Below are 16,039 nucleotides of genomic sequence, written 5' to 3'. Positions count from 1 at the left end.
TATCATTGACTTATCTCTATTTTTGTGTTTCTCTCCTCTCTTTACTGAATTGTTTTAAAATATTGTGTTTCGTGTATTATGCATTTCTGAAATTGTGATTATACTCTTATGCAACCATTTTGCAATTACCACACCTTAAATATTAAGAATAATTTCTTGATTTCACCTAAAACCCCAATCCATAATCAAATTTTCTTACTGGCCTCAGGAATGACTTTTATTTCTCTTTTCTAAATTTATTTTAATTTTTGATAAACCTGTAGAACAACATGTTGATATTTTAGTAAAATTGCTTATAATCAATCTATATTATAGTATGGGTCTATGTGTTAAAACATTATCTACAGTGCACTGGAATGGGAGAACATTGTGACTGTCTATATATAGAATAATCATTTTTTCATGAAATGTACAAATACTGGTGTTATGAAGTGTTATCAACATTTAATAGATTTTTAATTTTAGCTTAGTTATTTCTAATGCGTAAAAACATAAATGAAAATATTCAATCACACAAAGGGTCTTAGTATCATGAAATGATTTTTAATTTATGAAATGGTGATTTGGAAGATAGTAATATTAAAAGCTGTTTATTTGTAGCAACTCTCTTTCACACACACACACATATACATGCATACACATAGAGAGATACCTTTTCAAATCATGAGCAAAGGGTTTGGAGGATTTATTTTGGTCTGAAATTCCCAACAGGTTTTTATTTGGTAAATTGAGTTGTACAGGAAATGCTCGGGGATAATAATTAGCAGAATTCTTTACATATCTTGCCAGAAAATTTTAAAAGTGAAAGTACATTAAATGTCGTTTGTGGTTTGATATTTTGGCTTTAATCAGACTGAGGGGAGTTATGAAATAGGCAATCTGTTCTTCTTCCTATCCATTTGACACAAAGTTCATAGAACTGGTGCAAGAAGAACAGTTTTCTTCAAAGTTCTCACACTTAGGTACTTTTTTCCCATAAAGAAATGAAAAGGGCAGTATTTCTGGTAAAGAGTCAATCAAGCATTAAACAGGTTTTAGCTAAGCATTAAACCACTGAAACAGAAGTCAAGCTTTAGGTAACCATAAAACTAGCCATTACCTCTTGGGATGGTTTAAATCTGCATGTAACCCAGAAAATAATGTCCTTAAAGTTAATTCCTGTGGATGTAGAACTTTTGGTGAATAGGATCTTAAGAGTGACCCACCTCATTCAGGGTGGGTATTACTCCTCTTACTAGAGTTCTATATAAGAGAATGAAATTCAGACAAAGAGAGAGAAAACCACGGAAGCAAGAAGTTGTAAACAACTAAACTGGGAAGAGAAGGGATAGATCAGCAGATGCCACCATGTGCCTTGCCATGCAACAGAGCAGTCCTGGATAACTGGCAGCCAGTCTTTGGGGAGAAAGCATCACCTGTTGATGCCTTGATTTGAACATTTTTCTCAGCCTCAAAACTATAAGCTTGTAAAAGCAAATAAACTCCCACTGTTAAAAGTCGACCCATTTTATGGTATCTGCTTTAAGCAGCCTAGGAAACTAGAACCTCTCTTAAACTTCATTTTTCTGAACAGTATTCTAGACATGAGATTTTTAAAGTCAGAAATGTCGAAAATTTGGGGTTATAATTTCATGAGTATATGCACTCTTCTAGCTTTTTGAGAATGAGACAAGTATTTAGGATTCATTTAAGGAAGTAGAAAAAGATGGGACAGAATGCATGCACATAAACTTATAGGATATTTGGCTGTATTATGAGTATACTCATGTTAAAAATCACTTTCACACTTCTTTTAAATCAGAAGGATTTCTCTGGATAGATGTCATGGTTTATGTTTAATTGGCTATAACATCTTCTGTCAAACATTTACAGAGATTTCTTAGATGATAAGCTGAAATAGGAATAAAAAGAATTGAAGGATTTCAGAGCCAGAAGGAATAGAGTTTTCAATCACAATCACAAAAGTCATGGATGAAAAAACTGAGGTCCAAAGAGTTTTAGTCAACTACGTGATAGAGTCAGGACTTGAGTCCACATCTCCTACCTCCTAAACATGTATCCTTTACACTATACCTCATATAGCACACCTTTGGGGTAATGAGGGATACTGGAAAGAATTATACAATCCTGTTATTTTGATTCTGACTCAATGATCTGTATTCATTTTATATTTTGATTTCACATTATTAATATGTTATTTATAATTATTGATGGAATTTCAAGATTTATGTGCGTTTTATAATAATAAGCTTTGGAGGAATTGTTTTTTTTCAGATGGGACAGCAGAACCAGGAGCAGACTGACTCTTCAACTCTGAAGTACTTTTATTGTTTGTTTCTCTTCCTAATATATAGGAGATTCTGAAGCTGTGAAATGAAGAGCCACTGGAGAGATGAGGAGTTAAGAGTTCATTCGGTTGTCCAGATGTATCCAAGTACCCAGTTATTTGGCAATAAATACATCTGTGCAACCGATTGAACTTTTCGCTTTTCATTACTCAGCCTGAAATCTCTGCAATTAGAAGGGACTGCTATATTGCCAAATGGTTGTGATCTCTTAACCTAATGATATGAGAAGGGGGGAGTGGCCTGTCTCTGAGACTGTAGCGTTGTAAATGTAAAGTTGACCACATTTCAGTTTCAGCCATATTGAAATTTAAGAATCTTAGCAAAAGATAAGAAGTTGTTTTTTCCCCTGGTTTCCCAAGATTAAAATCAAACTAACAGAAAAATTTTGAACACCTGTTGAACTGGTCCCATCAGTAACATTTCTCATTTGCTTAACTCACCAGGAAAAAAATAACTGTATATTTTTTTCATTGTGATTGAATATAGCCAACAAATGCTTGCTGATATTGTTATATCTTTAAAGTATCTTTCTAACCTCAAATTATGTCTCCATAAAATGGTCTATTTGAAATATTTTCTCTCATCACTCTTGATCCCATGTGAGGTTTCATTTTATCCATAGCAATTATCAGTAACTTAATGATTCTGTTTAAACATTTATCTGTTTCTCCTCATAGAATGTAACCTCCATGAGATCAGGGGCCTTATATACTTTGTCAACCAATATATGCCCAGTATCCACATGCATGGTACCTAGTACATAATGGGCATTCAATAGATATTTGAACATATGAAAGGGTTGTTATATAATGTGTTTTTAGTCCTGAAAATCAGTCAGAATTGGACAGCAACACACCTATTTGCCGCATCTTTAGCTCTGATGTTTAAAAGCCTTCAGTTACTGTTATATGGATTCTTATGCTGAAATAATTCAAGGATAGATGTGCCACCAATTACATAAAAAACAGCTTCAGATTGCTGGGAATTCTACCCACTAAGACAGATTCTCTCAATGTGTGTTACTAGTATCATGGAGCAATCTGGGGTGACATTTTAACTCTTTTTTTGCCAACATCTAAGCTGGTTTGTTCTTGAGGTATTAGTATTAGTTTAGGCAAATGGAATAGCTCTAGCTGGGAGAAAATTATATTGTTGGATTTCAGAATTTAAGAGCTTATTAATTCTCACTGAACCTAACAATAATCACACTCATGAAATATGTAAAGCACAAGCAGAACCATTTAGTAAATACAAGTTAGGAGGAAATAGTCCATGTTTCATGTTTAATTCCAAGAACAGGAGGAACAGTTAAATTTGTTTGAACGACCACTTACATTATCTTTTGGAGGAGTGGTGGTGAAGATCGACAGTAATAACACTAGATATACATTCAAATAGAATAATCAGTTTACTGCCAAATCTAAAGAAATATTCAGGAGAAACCCAGAGTCCCATCAAGGTAGTACCTGCAACCACTTAATTCTCAAATATATCTCAGTTTGGAGGAGAACTGTATAATCACCCCATTATAAATACATATTCAGAACTGAATGATTCCTCTCTGGCACACTATGGGGAAGCCTCCAGTTCTGTGTCTGAAGTTCTGCATTCTGGGGCAATACAAGAAAAAGTGCAGTAAAGCAGTTACTAGTATTGTCTGTGATATAGATACTTGACTCAGTAAGGAACTTATCATTCCCGTCCTTTAACTTGAGGCTTATATTTTGGCCTCATGTAAAATATACTTTTCTGACAGAGAAAATTGTTAAACATCAGAAGTTTATGAAATTGCCTCCCCTTCAGGTCAATTCTCAAATTTCCTGAAGTGGTTTAAACATAGATTTCTGAAGGCAAGGGGTTGGATTATTTGATCACCCCTGACTTTTCAGTCCTAGAGTCCTGTGAGTTAATATTTGTAGACTAAATTAAGACTTACAATTCAGATGAAAAGGTCTGAGCTTATTTGAATTTATTTATTTAAATAAATTCAATGAGCTTAATACTTTTGAAGATCTTGCGTTAACTGATGCAAAAGCAGTCTTTAATTGTATTCATAATGACTGGATGTCTTAGTAACTTTTTATTAAAATTACAAATAATTTTTTCCTTTTACAATGGTTCATTTTTAGGATGACAAATGTATATTTTATTAGAAAAGCCATAAAGTATATTTAAGTTGGAATTGAAAGAAAATCCCTACAACTTTTATTAGTTATGAAGATAATTTTTGAATTAAGACAAAGATTTTCAAAAAATGTTGTAAGTATGTACCACAGTGACATAATCTTCCCAGACTAATTGAACATGTGTGACTAATGCACATGTGATCTAGCCATCTGTTGAAAGTGGCGAATCCCAATGGATATAAGAGAGGAATAATTTTTTAATTGTGTCCATACTTTCTGAGCTGTGAAAATTGCCAAAATTAAGCCTCTATTTTCTATTACTTAATCAAATATTAAATGCTTTATTATTAGAATTTAGACAAAAATGGATGCTCTTTATAACTTTTAAAAACAGTCAGTATCAGATTTAGTCTCTTCTTTATGATAGAAAATAATTTCCTGTATTACCATCATGAGGTCATAGAATTCCCATCTCTCTAGTGTAAAACACATTTTTTCCTGGGTTAATGTATATCTCCCAAACTTTTTTAAAACACCAGGTAGAAATGCTGCCATTTTCCTTTTAGACTCATAAATGTTATGTTTGACTAGCTCTAGGAAAGAAATAGTAAGAAACAGTTTGGGGAGAGAAAATGTGGTTGAAACATAACCATTTTTTCTTCAGTGCCAAAGGATGGGAAAGTAACTGGTTTGATTAATGGACTGCAAGGAAATATCTAGGGTTTGAATGAAGCTGTAGATCATATCGTCTCCAAACACAATTTGAACAAGCTACTGCCCTTCCTTTATCCTTGGATTTCTCCCACTCCACTGCATCCTCTAACATTGCACCTTAAATCTCTTCAGGTCTGTCCCTTTACCTCCCATCAATCAATGAGCCAATTAGTTTGTACTCAGAACTAGGCTAAAGACTGCGTCAATTGTATGGGAATAAAATATATATGTTTCTCTAATCAAAAATTTGTCTTCAATACATATTTTGTCTCTGCTGGATTGGCCAAAATCCTTTCAACATGACATGCAGGGAATTTCCCATTTCCTTGCCTCCTCTAACTTGGCCCATTCTTTTCTCACCCACTTTGTCCAACTAGAATCTAGTCGTTTCAGACAGTAGTAAAAGGGTCTTTTGGTCACCAACAACTTCTTTTCAGACAAATCTCACAGTATGAACTTTGTTCCTTTTCAAAATCCTCTGTCTTGACATTTTCCCTTTTGACTATTCCTTCTGCTTTATTTGATGCCTCATACCCTTAAAAAAAAAAAGAATTATTTTATTAGCTACTCTAGTGGTTTAACAGCTGCTCTTAAGCCAATCTCCAACTACGATTTTACTGTAGCCCAAAATTTTGTATTTGTTCTTTTTGTTGTTGCTGTTTATGTTTTTGCTTTTATCTCCCAATATAGAGTCAGGTAGATGTTCTTTTATAAACAAATGAACTATTGGCAAAACTGAGATGATCGTTGTCATCTTACCTTCAGAACTGATTCTTCTCTCTCATCTTTGCAGTTTTCATAAATGTATTAATATACAGTATTCTGTAGACCACAATGATGGCCATACTTCTACCACTTGGGTAGCAAATTAAATGGAAACATAGGTATGGCTTAAAGGAAATACAACACTGGCCTTCCAACTGAATCATCATATTACTGTCCCAGGAATGCAGGAGGTGTGGCATAACTTCATTTTTGTCAAATGTAATGTCTTTAAAAGGTCGCTTAGGAGTCAAATTAGAAGCAGTGCCCTGAAGAACTGTTAGACTCATTCTTTTATAACCATTCTTAAGTATAGAGCTAAGTTGGAATCACATAAATAAGCTACAAATTTACCAAATTTCAATGTCTAGCCAAGACCAAGTTGGCAGAGTCAAAGGTATCTTCTGCTAATTTTAATTGTTGCAAACATTATTCCCATAGTGCTTTCGGTTTCCTTTTTTCTCAATACTTTCACTTCCAAGATGATAACTGAAGATAGCTTTTAAATATTTCTCTGAGTGATTCTGATTCTTGATACCTAGAGATTTATTTCTGAATATCTGTGGACATCCTATTTTGGTTAAATTATTTTCAAGTGTCCAAACTATGTTTGATGATATCTGTTATATGACATATGCTATATGTTGATATATGAGTACAAAGTTCTTAGGCATTAATTAAGTATAATGCTCAATGTATGGGTTTGTGATTAATGAAATTTTTGCATAGATTGAGGTTATTCAGCAATATAAAAACAAATTTCTTATTTTCCCCTTTTTTGCCTTAGCATATATAGTTACTCTATTGATGCCTGAAGATCTTGCAGTACTTAAGGAAAAGCACAAAAATGTTTTCAAGATTTATGCTGCAGAAAGGAATAAGAGCAGAATGAGCATGTACATAGGAACAATGAATTATTTTTGTGACTAAATCTGTTGTTTTCTTTTCATGCTTGAATTTGACAGCTAATTGGAATTAGGTTAAACTTTTTCTGTACACAAAATCATACATATCCATATATATTCTTTTTATCACTCATTTTGTTATATGGTCAAACATAGTTTCTGTGAGAATCTTATTAATTTCATTAAAACTTAATCAGTTATTCTGTCAACTATATCATGAATAAGTTTTTAAGAATGTCTTTTATTGTGAAATATAACATGTATAAAAAGAAAAGAAATAAAAAGCAAGAATTCTCAAAGTATACTTCAACAAGTAGTTACAGAACAGATTTCAGAGTTTGTTATAGTTTACCATTTCACTATTTCAGATTTTTCCCTTTAGCTGCTGAAAAACACTGGAGGCTAGAAGAAATAGCAATGTAATGATTCAGCAGTCATGCTAATTTGTTAAATACTATTTTCTTTGTTATAACTTCTCCTTCTCCTTTGTTCTTCTATCAATTTATATGGAACTTTAGGAAATACTTCTTATGACTTTTTAATGTTGAGAAGTGTCAACACTAAAGGATAGGGGGGTATAATTACTTATAATCTTAGAGAGGCTGGTACCTCTGGGTTTCAGGATTTATCTGGCCTAGGAACCCTCTTGAAAGTATAGGTTCCAGGAAAGCCAACTTAGAGCAGGAAACTTAGAGTCTCAGTTCTGGGCTCTAGGTGTTCTTAAGAATTAGCAACAGTGATGTTGATTGGGGTGTAGCAAACCGTGGCAATTAGCGCTATCTAACTGAAATTCGCATAGGAGTAGCCTCCAGAATACCCTCTTGACTCTATTTGTTCTGTTAGCCACAGATGCATTATTTTATTACACTTTTTCCCCCTTTTTGGTCTGGAAGGCATTGTCAATCCCATAGTGCCACAGCCAGACTCATCCCTGGGAATCAAGCCCCAAGTTGTCAGGGAGACTTACAACTGTGAATGTCATGTCCCACATAGGGGGGGGCGGGTAATTATTTTCCTTGCAGAGTTGGCCTTAGAGAGAGAAAGACCACAACTGAACAGCAAAGGAGGTTTCCTGGAAATGACTCTTAGGCCTTGTTATAGGTAATCTTAGCTTCCTCACTACAGAAATAAGTTTCATAAGGGCAATCCTCAAAATCAAGGGCTTAGCTTATTTTCTTAGGGGTCCCCAATGATTGAGAAGGTACAAGGAATTTCTCAGATGGGAAAGTTTAATAGTTTCATTTCTTTTTCTCCAGGCCCTCAAGGGACTCTACAAGTACTTTTTAATTATCAATCCATCATAGTCTGAGATGTATCCAGGTATTACATTAAGCTATCCAGAATTACAAGGTCTTACTCCCGTTCTGGACTCCAGGAATTTAGGTTTGTTAAGTAAGCTATTCAGATACATTAATTTGGATTGTGCATTACAGAACATTTAGGTTCTAGCCATAAAATCTCTCTGCATTTGTCTCAAAAGGTAGGTAAAGGTCTAGATTACATGAACTATCATTTTTACCCTGTATTCTGATGTACCTTGGTCTCAGACAGATTGGCCTCATTATTTTTCCTAAGTCTTTTAATTTTAAAAATTAAAATAGCATTCTTATTACTTTTTTAAAACTTTTTTATTGTATAACATAACATATATGCAAACCAAAAGAAGAAAAAAGAAACAATACTTTTCAAAGCACTCTTCAAAAAGTAGTTACAGAACAGATCCCAGAGTTTGTCATGGGCTACCATACCATCATCTCAGATTTTTTTCTTCTAGCTGCTCCAGAATATAGGAGGTTAAAAGGAATAGACTTTTTTCTTTTTTGTGAAAAATAACATATATACAAAAAAGCAATAAACTTCAAAGCACAGCACAGCAATTAGTTGTAGAACAGATTTCGGTGTTTGTATGGGTTACAATTCCACAATTTTAGGTTTTTACTTCCAGCTGCTCTAAGATACTGGAGACTAAAAGAGATATCAATTTAATGATTCAGCAATCATATTCATTTGTTAAACCCTACATTCTCTGTGTAGCTCCACTCTCACCTTTGATCTTTCTATCCCTGTCTTTCGGGGAATTTGGGCTATGCCCATTCTAACTTTTTCATGTTGGAAGAGCCTGTCAATAATATGGGACAGGGAGATGGAACTAGCTGATGTTCTGGAGAGGATAGGCCCTCTAGACTTCAGAACGTATCTGGTCTGGGGACCCATCTGGATGTAGGCTTCTGGAAAGTTACCTTAGTGCATGGGACCTTTATAGAATCATATATATTGCCCTAAGTGCTCGTTAGGATGTTTGGAATGGTTTTGGTTAAGGTTTGACAAGTTATGATAGGTGGCAATGTCTAACTTGCATAAGAATGACCTCCAGAGTAGCCTCTTGACTCTATTTGAACTCTCTCATCCACTGATACTTTATTAGTTATACTTCTTTTTCCCCTTTTGGTCAGGATGGAATTGTTGTTCCCACAGTGTCAGGGGCATACTCAGATTGGCCTCATTTTTATCTCTAATTGAGGATTGATCTCTTTTTTGGTTACTTTAACTGTTATTGCATATAGCTATGGTAACTTTTAGGGCTGCAGGTCTCCATTTTGGGGTCTTAGGTTTCACAGAGTTATTACTCAAAGTTCCAGGTAAATAGCAGCTGATATACATATAGCTCAGTGTCTCAGAATCTAGAAATATGCTTACAACTTTAATTGTGGCTGTTAAAAGGGCTTACAATCTACGCTCCAATTTTCTTGTAAGTATTTTCTGAAAGAGACCTTATTATATTTGTTCTTTTGTTTCTGGCTTATTTTGCACAACACGTTGCTTATTCAGTTCATTGAGTGCTTCTCAACATCCTTCCTTTTTGTAACTGCACCATATTCCTTCAAGAAATGTGTCACAGTATGCCATTCTGCTTCTCAGTCGTACTCTTCGGCTTCCTCCATCTATTGGACATCATGGATAATGCCAAAAAGCAACCATGACCTATAGTTTCCTTACTTGTTTGTACAATCAGCGACACTCAATTTTAGACAATTTTCACTGGTCCGTAGAGACAAAGAACTGACAAAAACAGCCTCACCACATATCAAATAAAAATACCCCTTATCCTTGTCCCTCCCCCCAATTAATTGCCCCTGGTAGTGCCGTGGTACTTTTGATGTCTTTCTGTTTACTACTGGCCATAATATGCAATTTTAGTTTTTCCCCATACCCCTCTACTATTGACTCTGTCAAATAGTAAACCTTTCAAATAGTTCATGCAAGAACGTATTTATAATTCTAGATTTAATCATTGGGATACATGGCACTATACATCCACTTTCAATCATATTGACATTCAATATAGCAATGTTTCTTATTACCCCACAAATTAGCTACCACAATTTCTATCCGTTCTCTTGCATTTCCCTTGTCTCTAGTTTCTGTGTACCTCTATATCTGCTATATTCTACAGTGTAACCTCTGAGACTACTTTTACCAGAGTATTTAATAGTGAAATCATACAGTATCTGGCCTTTTCTGTCTGACATTTCACTCAGCATTATATCCTCAAGGTTCATCCACATTGACATATGCTCTGGGACTTTATTTAGTATTACTTCTGCATAATATTCCACCCTATGTGTATGCCACATATTGTTTATCCACTTGCCTGTTGATAGGCACTTGTATGGTTTCCATCTTTTGGAAATTGTGAGTAGTGCTGCCATCAACATTGATGTACAATGTCTGTTTGTGTCACTGCTTTCAGCTCTTCTGGGTATACACTGAGTATTGGTATTACCAGGTCATAGGGCAACTCAATATTTAGTATTTTGAGGAATCGCCAAACTGTTTTGCACAATAGCTGCAGCATTATACATTCCCACCAAAAGTAAATGCTCCAATTTTTCCTCATCCTCTCCAACTTTCATAGTTTTCTGTTCGTTTAATAGCAATCATTACTATGGATGTAAGGAGATATCTCATTGTTGTCTTGATTTACATTTCCCTTATATCTAATGAAAATGAACATCTCTCCATGTGTTTTTAGTCATATGTATTTGCTCTGCAAAAAAGTATCTATTTATATACTATGCCCATTTTATGATTGGGTTGCTCGTTCTTTTGTTGTTGAGCTGTATTTCTTTATGTACACAAAATATCAAACCTTTAATTGACATGTAGTCTCCAAATACTTTCTCCTATTGAGTTGGTGGCTGCTTCACCTTTTTGACAGAAGCTCTTGATCTTAAGGAGTTCCCATTTCTCTATGTTTTCTTTCACCGCTGTGCTTTAGGTGTAAAGTTTAAGAAACTACCTCCTATTTACTAAATCTTGAAGATGCTTCTTCTAGAAGTTTTATGGTACTGACTGTTATATTTAGGTCTTTAAGCCATTTTGAATTAATTTTTGTATAGGGTGTAAGGTAGGGGTCCTCTTTCTTTCTTTGACTATTGGTATCCAGTTCTCCCATGCCCGTTTATTGAAAAGGCTATTCAGTCCCAGTTCAGTGGATTTGGGGGTCTTATTGCAAATCAATTGTCCATAGATTTGGTGGTCTATTTCTGCACTCTTGATTTAATTCCCCTGCTGTCTTTGTACCAGTACCATGCTCTTTTGACCACTGTGGCTTTATAGTAAGCTTTAAAGTCAGGAAGTGCTAGTTCTTCCACTTTACTCTTCTTTTCTAGGATAACTAGCTATTTAGGGTCTCTTTCCCTTCCAAATAAATTTGATAAAATAGCTTTTCTAAGTCTTCAAAGTAGGTTGTTAGGATTTGGATTGATGTTGCATTGAATCTGTAGATCAATTTGGGTAGACTTGACATCTTAACAAACTTTAACCTTCTTATCCTTTAGCATGGAATGTCTTCCCATCTATTTAGGTCATTCTTTATTTCTTTTATCAATGTTTTATTGTCTTCTGTGTACAAGTCCTTGACATCTCAGCTTAGACTCATTCCTAGATACCTGATTCTTTTGGTTGCTATTTTGAATTGATTTTTTTCCCTTTATTGTCTCCTCAGATAAGTCATTACTTGTGTATAGAAACATAACTGTTTTCTGTACATTAGTCTTATGTTCTGCCATTTTGCTGAATTTGTTTATTAGCTCAAGTAGTTTCATCATAGATTTCTTAGGTTCCAAGGATAGGATCATGTCATCTGCAAATAATGAAAGTTTCACTTCTTCCTTTCCTACTTGGATACCTTTTATTTCTTTCTCCTGTCTAATTGCTCTAGTTAGGACTTCTAGTACAATATTGAATAATAGTGGTGACAATGGACAACCTTGTCTCATTCCCAATCTTAGGGGGAATGTTTTCAATCTCTCATTGTTAAGTATGATGCTGGCTATGGGTTTTTCATATATACACTTTATGATATTGAAGAAGTTTCCTTCTATTCCTTTTGATGTATTTTTATCGGGAAATGATGCTGAATTTTGTCAAATGTTTTTTCAGCATCACTTGATATAATGGTATGTGTTTTCCCTTTAGATTTGTTAATATGCTGCATTATGTTGATTAATTTTCTTGCTTTGCCACGCTTGCATTCTTTGTATAAACCCCATTTGTTCATGATGTATAATTGTTTTAATGCATCATTGGATTTTACTTGCTAATATTTTGTTGAGAATTTTTGCATCTATGTTTATTATGGATATTGGTCTGTGGTTTTCTGTTTTTGTAGCATCTTTATCTGGGTTTGGAATTAGAGTGATGTTAGCTTCATAAACCGAGCTAAGTAGAATTTCTTTTTCCTCAATATTTTGGAAGAATTTGAGCAGGATTGGTGTTAGTTCTTTTTGGAATGTTTAATAAATTCACCCGTGAAGCTGTCTGGTCCTGGGCTTTTCTTTGTGGGAAGATTTTTGATGACTGATTGAATCTCTTTACTTATAATTGGTTTGTTGAGATCTTCTATTTCTTTTCAAGTAAATATAGATAATTCATGTGCTTCTAGGAATTTGTCCATTTCATTTAAGTTTTCTTGTTTTTTTTTGGTATATAGCTGTTCATACTATCATCTTATAATTTTTAAAATTTCTTCACAATCTATGTTAATGACCCTTGTCTCATTTCTGATTTGTTTATTTGCATCCCCTCTCTTTTTTTCTTTGTCAGTCTAGCAAGGGGTCTATCAATTTTACTGATTTTATCAAAGAACCAACTTTGGTTTTGTTGATTCTTTCTATTGCTTTTTCTCTAGTTCAAGTATTTATGCTTTAATCTTATTAAAGATTCTCTTTATCTGTTTGCTTGGATTAGTTTGTTGTTCATTCCCTCATTTTTCCAGATAAACAGTTAAGTCCTTGATTGTTGCTCATTCTTGTTTTTCAATATAAGCATTTATGGCAATAAATTTCCCTCACAGCACTGCCTTGCTGCATCCCATATGCTCTGATATGTTATATTCCCGTTAGCATTCATCTCCAGATACTTACCAATTTTTCTAGCAATTTATTCTTCAACCCACTGATTATTTAAGTGTGGGTTGTTAATCGTCACAAATTTGTGAACGTTCTGGTTCTTTGGTGATTATTAATTTCCAGCTTTATTCTTTTGTGGTCAGAGAAAGTACTTTGAATCATTTCAATCTTATTAAATGTATAAACACTTTTTTGTAGCCCAACATATGATCTATCCTGGAGAGTATTTCCTGTGCACTACAGAAGAATGTATATCCTGGTGATTTAGGGTGCAATGATCTATGTATGTCTATTAGGTCCAACTGATGTATTACATCATTTAGTCTATTTTCTTGATCTTCCGTCTATAGTGGAGAGTGGTGTATTGAAGTCTCCCACTATTACTGTTCAAATGCCTATAACCCCCTTCAGTTTTTTTCAATTTTTACTTCATGTATTGTGGAGCTCCTTAATTGGGCAAATAAACACTTATGAGTGCTATTTACTCTTGGTGAATTGCCCTTGTTATTAATATGCGATGTCCTTCTTTGTGTCTTCTAATATCTTTACATTTAAAGTCTGGTTTATCTATTAGTATGACCACTCCTGCTTTCTTTTGGTTACAGCTTGCATAAAATATCTTTTTCTATCTTTTCACTTTCAATCTATTTATGTCCTTGGATTTAAGTTGCATCTCTTGTAAATAGTATATAGATGTACCAGTTTGAAGCTACTATGTACCCCAGAAAAGCCATGTCCTTTAATCCTCATTCAGTGTTGCTGGGTGGAATCTTTTTCACTGTTTCCATGGAGATCTGACCCACTCAACTGTGGGTGGTAACTTTTGATTAGATGGTTTCCATGAACATTTGTCTTCACCAATTCAAGGCAAGATTGTTTACTGGAGTCCTTTAAGAGGGAACCATTTTGGAAAAAGCTTAAGAGCCAACAAAACCCACACAGCCAGACACCTTTGGAGATCCAGAAGGAAAATGCCTCAGGGAAAACTTTAGGAAATAAGGATAGAAAGCTAGCAGATGTCACCATGTTTCCTTTGCAGTTGAGAGAAAAACCCCAAACTTCTTTGGCCCTTTCTTTGGAGCCAAAGGTATCTTTCTCTAGATGCCTTAATTTAGAACTGTAAACTAGTAACTTCATAAATTCCATTTTTTAAAGCTTTTCCATTTCTGGTATATTGCATTTCAGCAGCTTACAAACTAAAATAGAGGTATTATATATTTTAATCCATTCTGCCAATCTATATCTTTTAACTGTTGAATTTAGTCTGTTAACAGTCACAGATATTAGTGTAAACGCACTTTTTGAACCTCCCATCTTATCCTTTAGTTTTTATTTGTCAAATTTATATATTCTTTTTCCTTTGTCTCTTTTTATACTTTAAATTCTTTTTACTAGTACTCTTCAATTCTGTGCCTTCATCCAGACCTCTCTGTCCTGTCTCTTTTTATTTCAGGTTACAGGACTGTATTTAGTATTATTTGTAGGGCAGGTCTCTTGTTGACTAGTTCTCTGAGTCTTTGTTTTTGAAGATAATTAATCTCTTAATTTTGAAGGACAGTTTGGCTGGATAAAAAATGCTAGGTTGGAAGCCTTTCTCATTCAGAATTTTAAATATATCATGGCACTGCCTTCTTACCTCCATGGTGCCTGTTGTGTAGTCTGAACTCAGTCTTATGTGTTTTCCCTTGTATGTAGTATATTACTTTTCTCATACTGCTTTCAGGACTTTCTGTTCCTCTTCAACATTTGGCAGTTTGTTTAGTATGTGTCTTGGTCTAGACCTTTTTGGGTTTATTCTACTTGGTCCTCTTTTATGTACATATTTATGTCTTTTATAAGGGTTGGATAGTTTTCTCCTATTATATCTTTAAGTATCCTTCCCAGCCCTTAACTATTCTCTTCTTCTTCTGGAGCACCAATGATTCTTATAGTCATTCACTTTTGTGGTCTATCATTTCCCTAAGATTTAGTTACTTTTTTTCCATCTTTCTTGATACTTGTTCTTTAGTGTGCTCTAGTTCGATTGTTCTGTCTTCTAGCTCATTTATTCTTATTTGTACTTCTTCAAATCTGCTATATTGTGTCTTTAGTATATTTCTAATTTGGTCTATTATTCTTTTATCTCTGTAAGATCTGGCATTTTTCTGTTTAATCTTTTGAATAATTTTTATGCTTTTCTATTGTCTTCATGATAACCTTTATTTCTTTATAAGTATCCTTGAGTAGTTTTTCAGTGTCCCCTCTGGTGTTTTGATTTGGTCATTTTGCTGGGCCATTTCTGTCTGGATCTTCACATGCTTTGTGACTTTAAGTTGTGCTCAGAGCATTTGATTATCTTAATAAGATTATTTTGAAAGTTGGCTTCCTTCACTCATCTAAAGCTTTGTATTTAATTCAGTTTGCATTGACGGTACCATTTTGCACTTGGTTTGTCAGTAATTCCCCTCAACACCAAGGCCCAGATCTCATATATGGGTTACAATTCTACTTCGGGTTCTACTAAAAGCTAGTCAGGGGTACACAGGTGGTTCAGTAGCAGAATGCCCACCCAACACATGGGATTCCTGGACTCAATTCCTGCATAGTGCACCCCCCCAAAATAGTAATGATAATAATTAAATTAAGAATATTTTTATAAAAACAAAAAAATCCATAGACCTCAGCAATACTAAGCCTCAAAGTCAGAAGACACCCCAAGATATATTGGGAAAGAACTCAGAGTGGTGTCCACAATAGGGAGAGAAAATTTTAAAAATAAAATAAAAATAAAT

The sequence above is a fragment of the Tamandua tetradactyla genome, chromosome X (assembly GCF_023851605.1).
Source record: "Tamandua tetradactyla isolate mTamTet1 chromosome X, mTamTet1.pri, whole genome shotgun sequence".
Classification (NCBI taxonomy): domain Eukaryota; kingdom Metazoa; phylum Chordata; class Mammalia; order Pilosa; family Myrmecophagidae; genus Tamandua; species Tamandua tetradactyla.
This window is presented reverse-complemented; position numbering follows the sequence as displayed.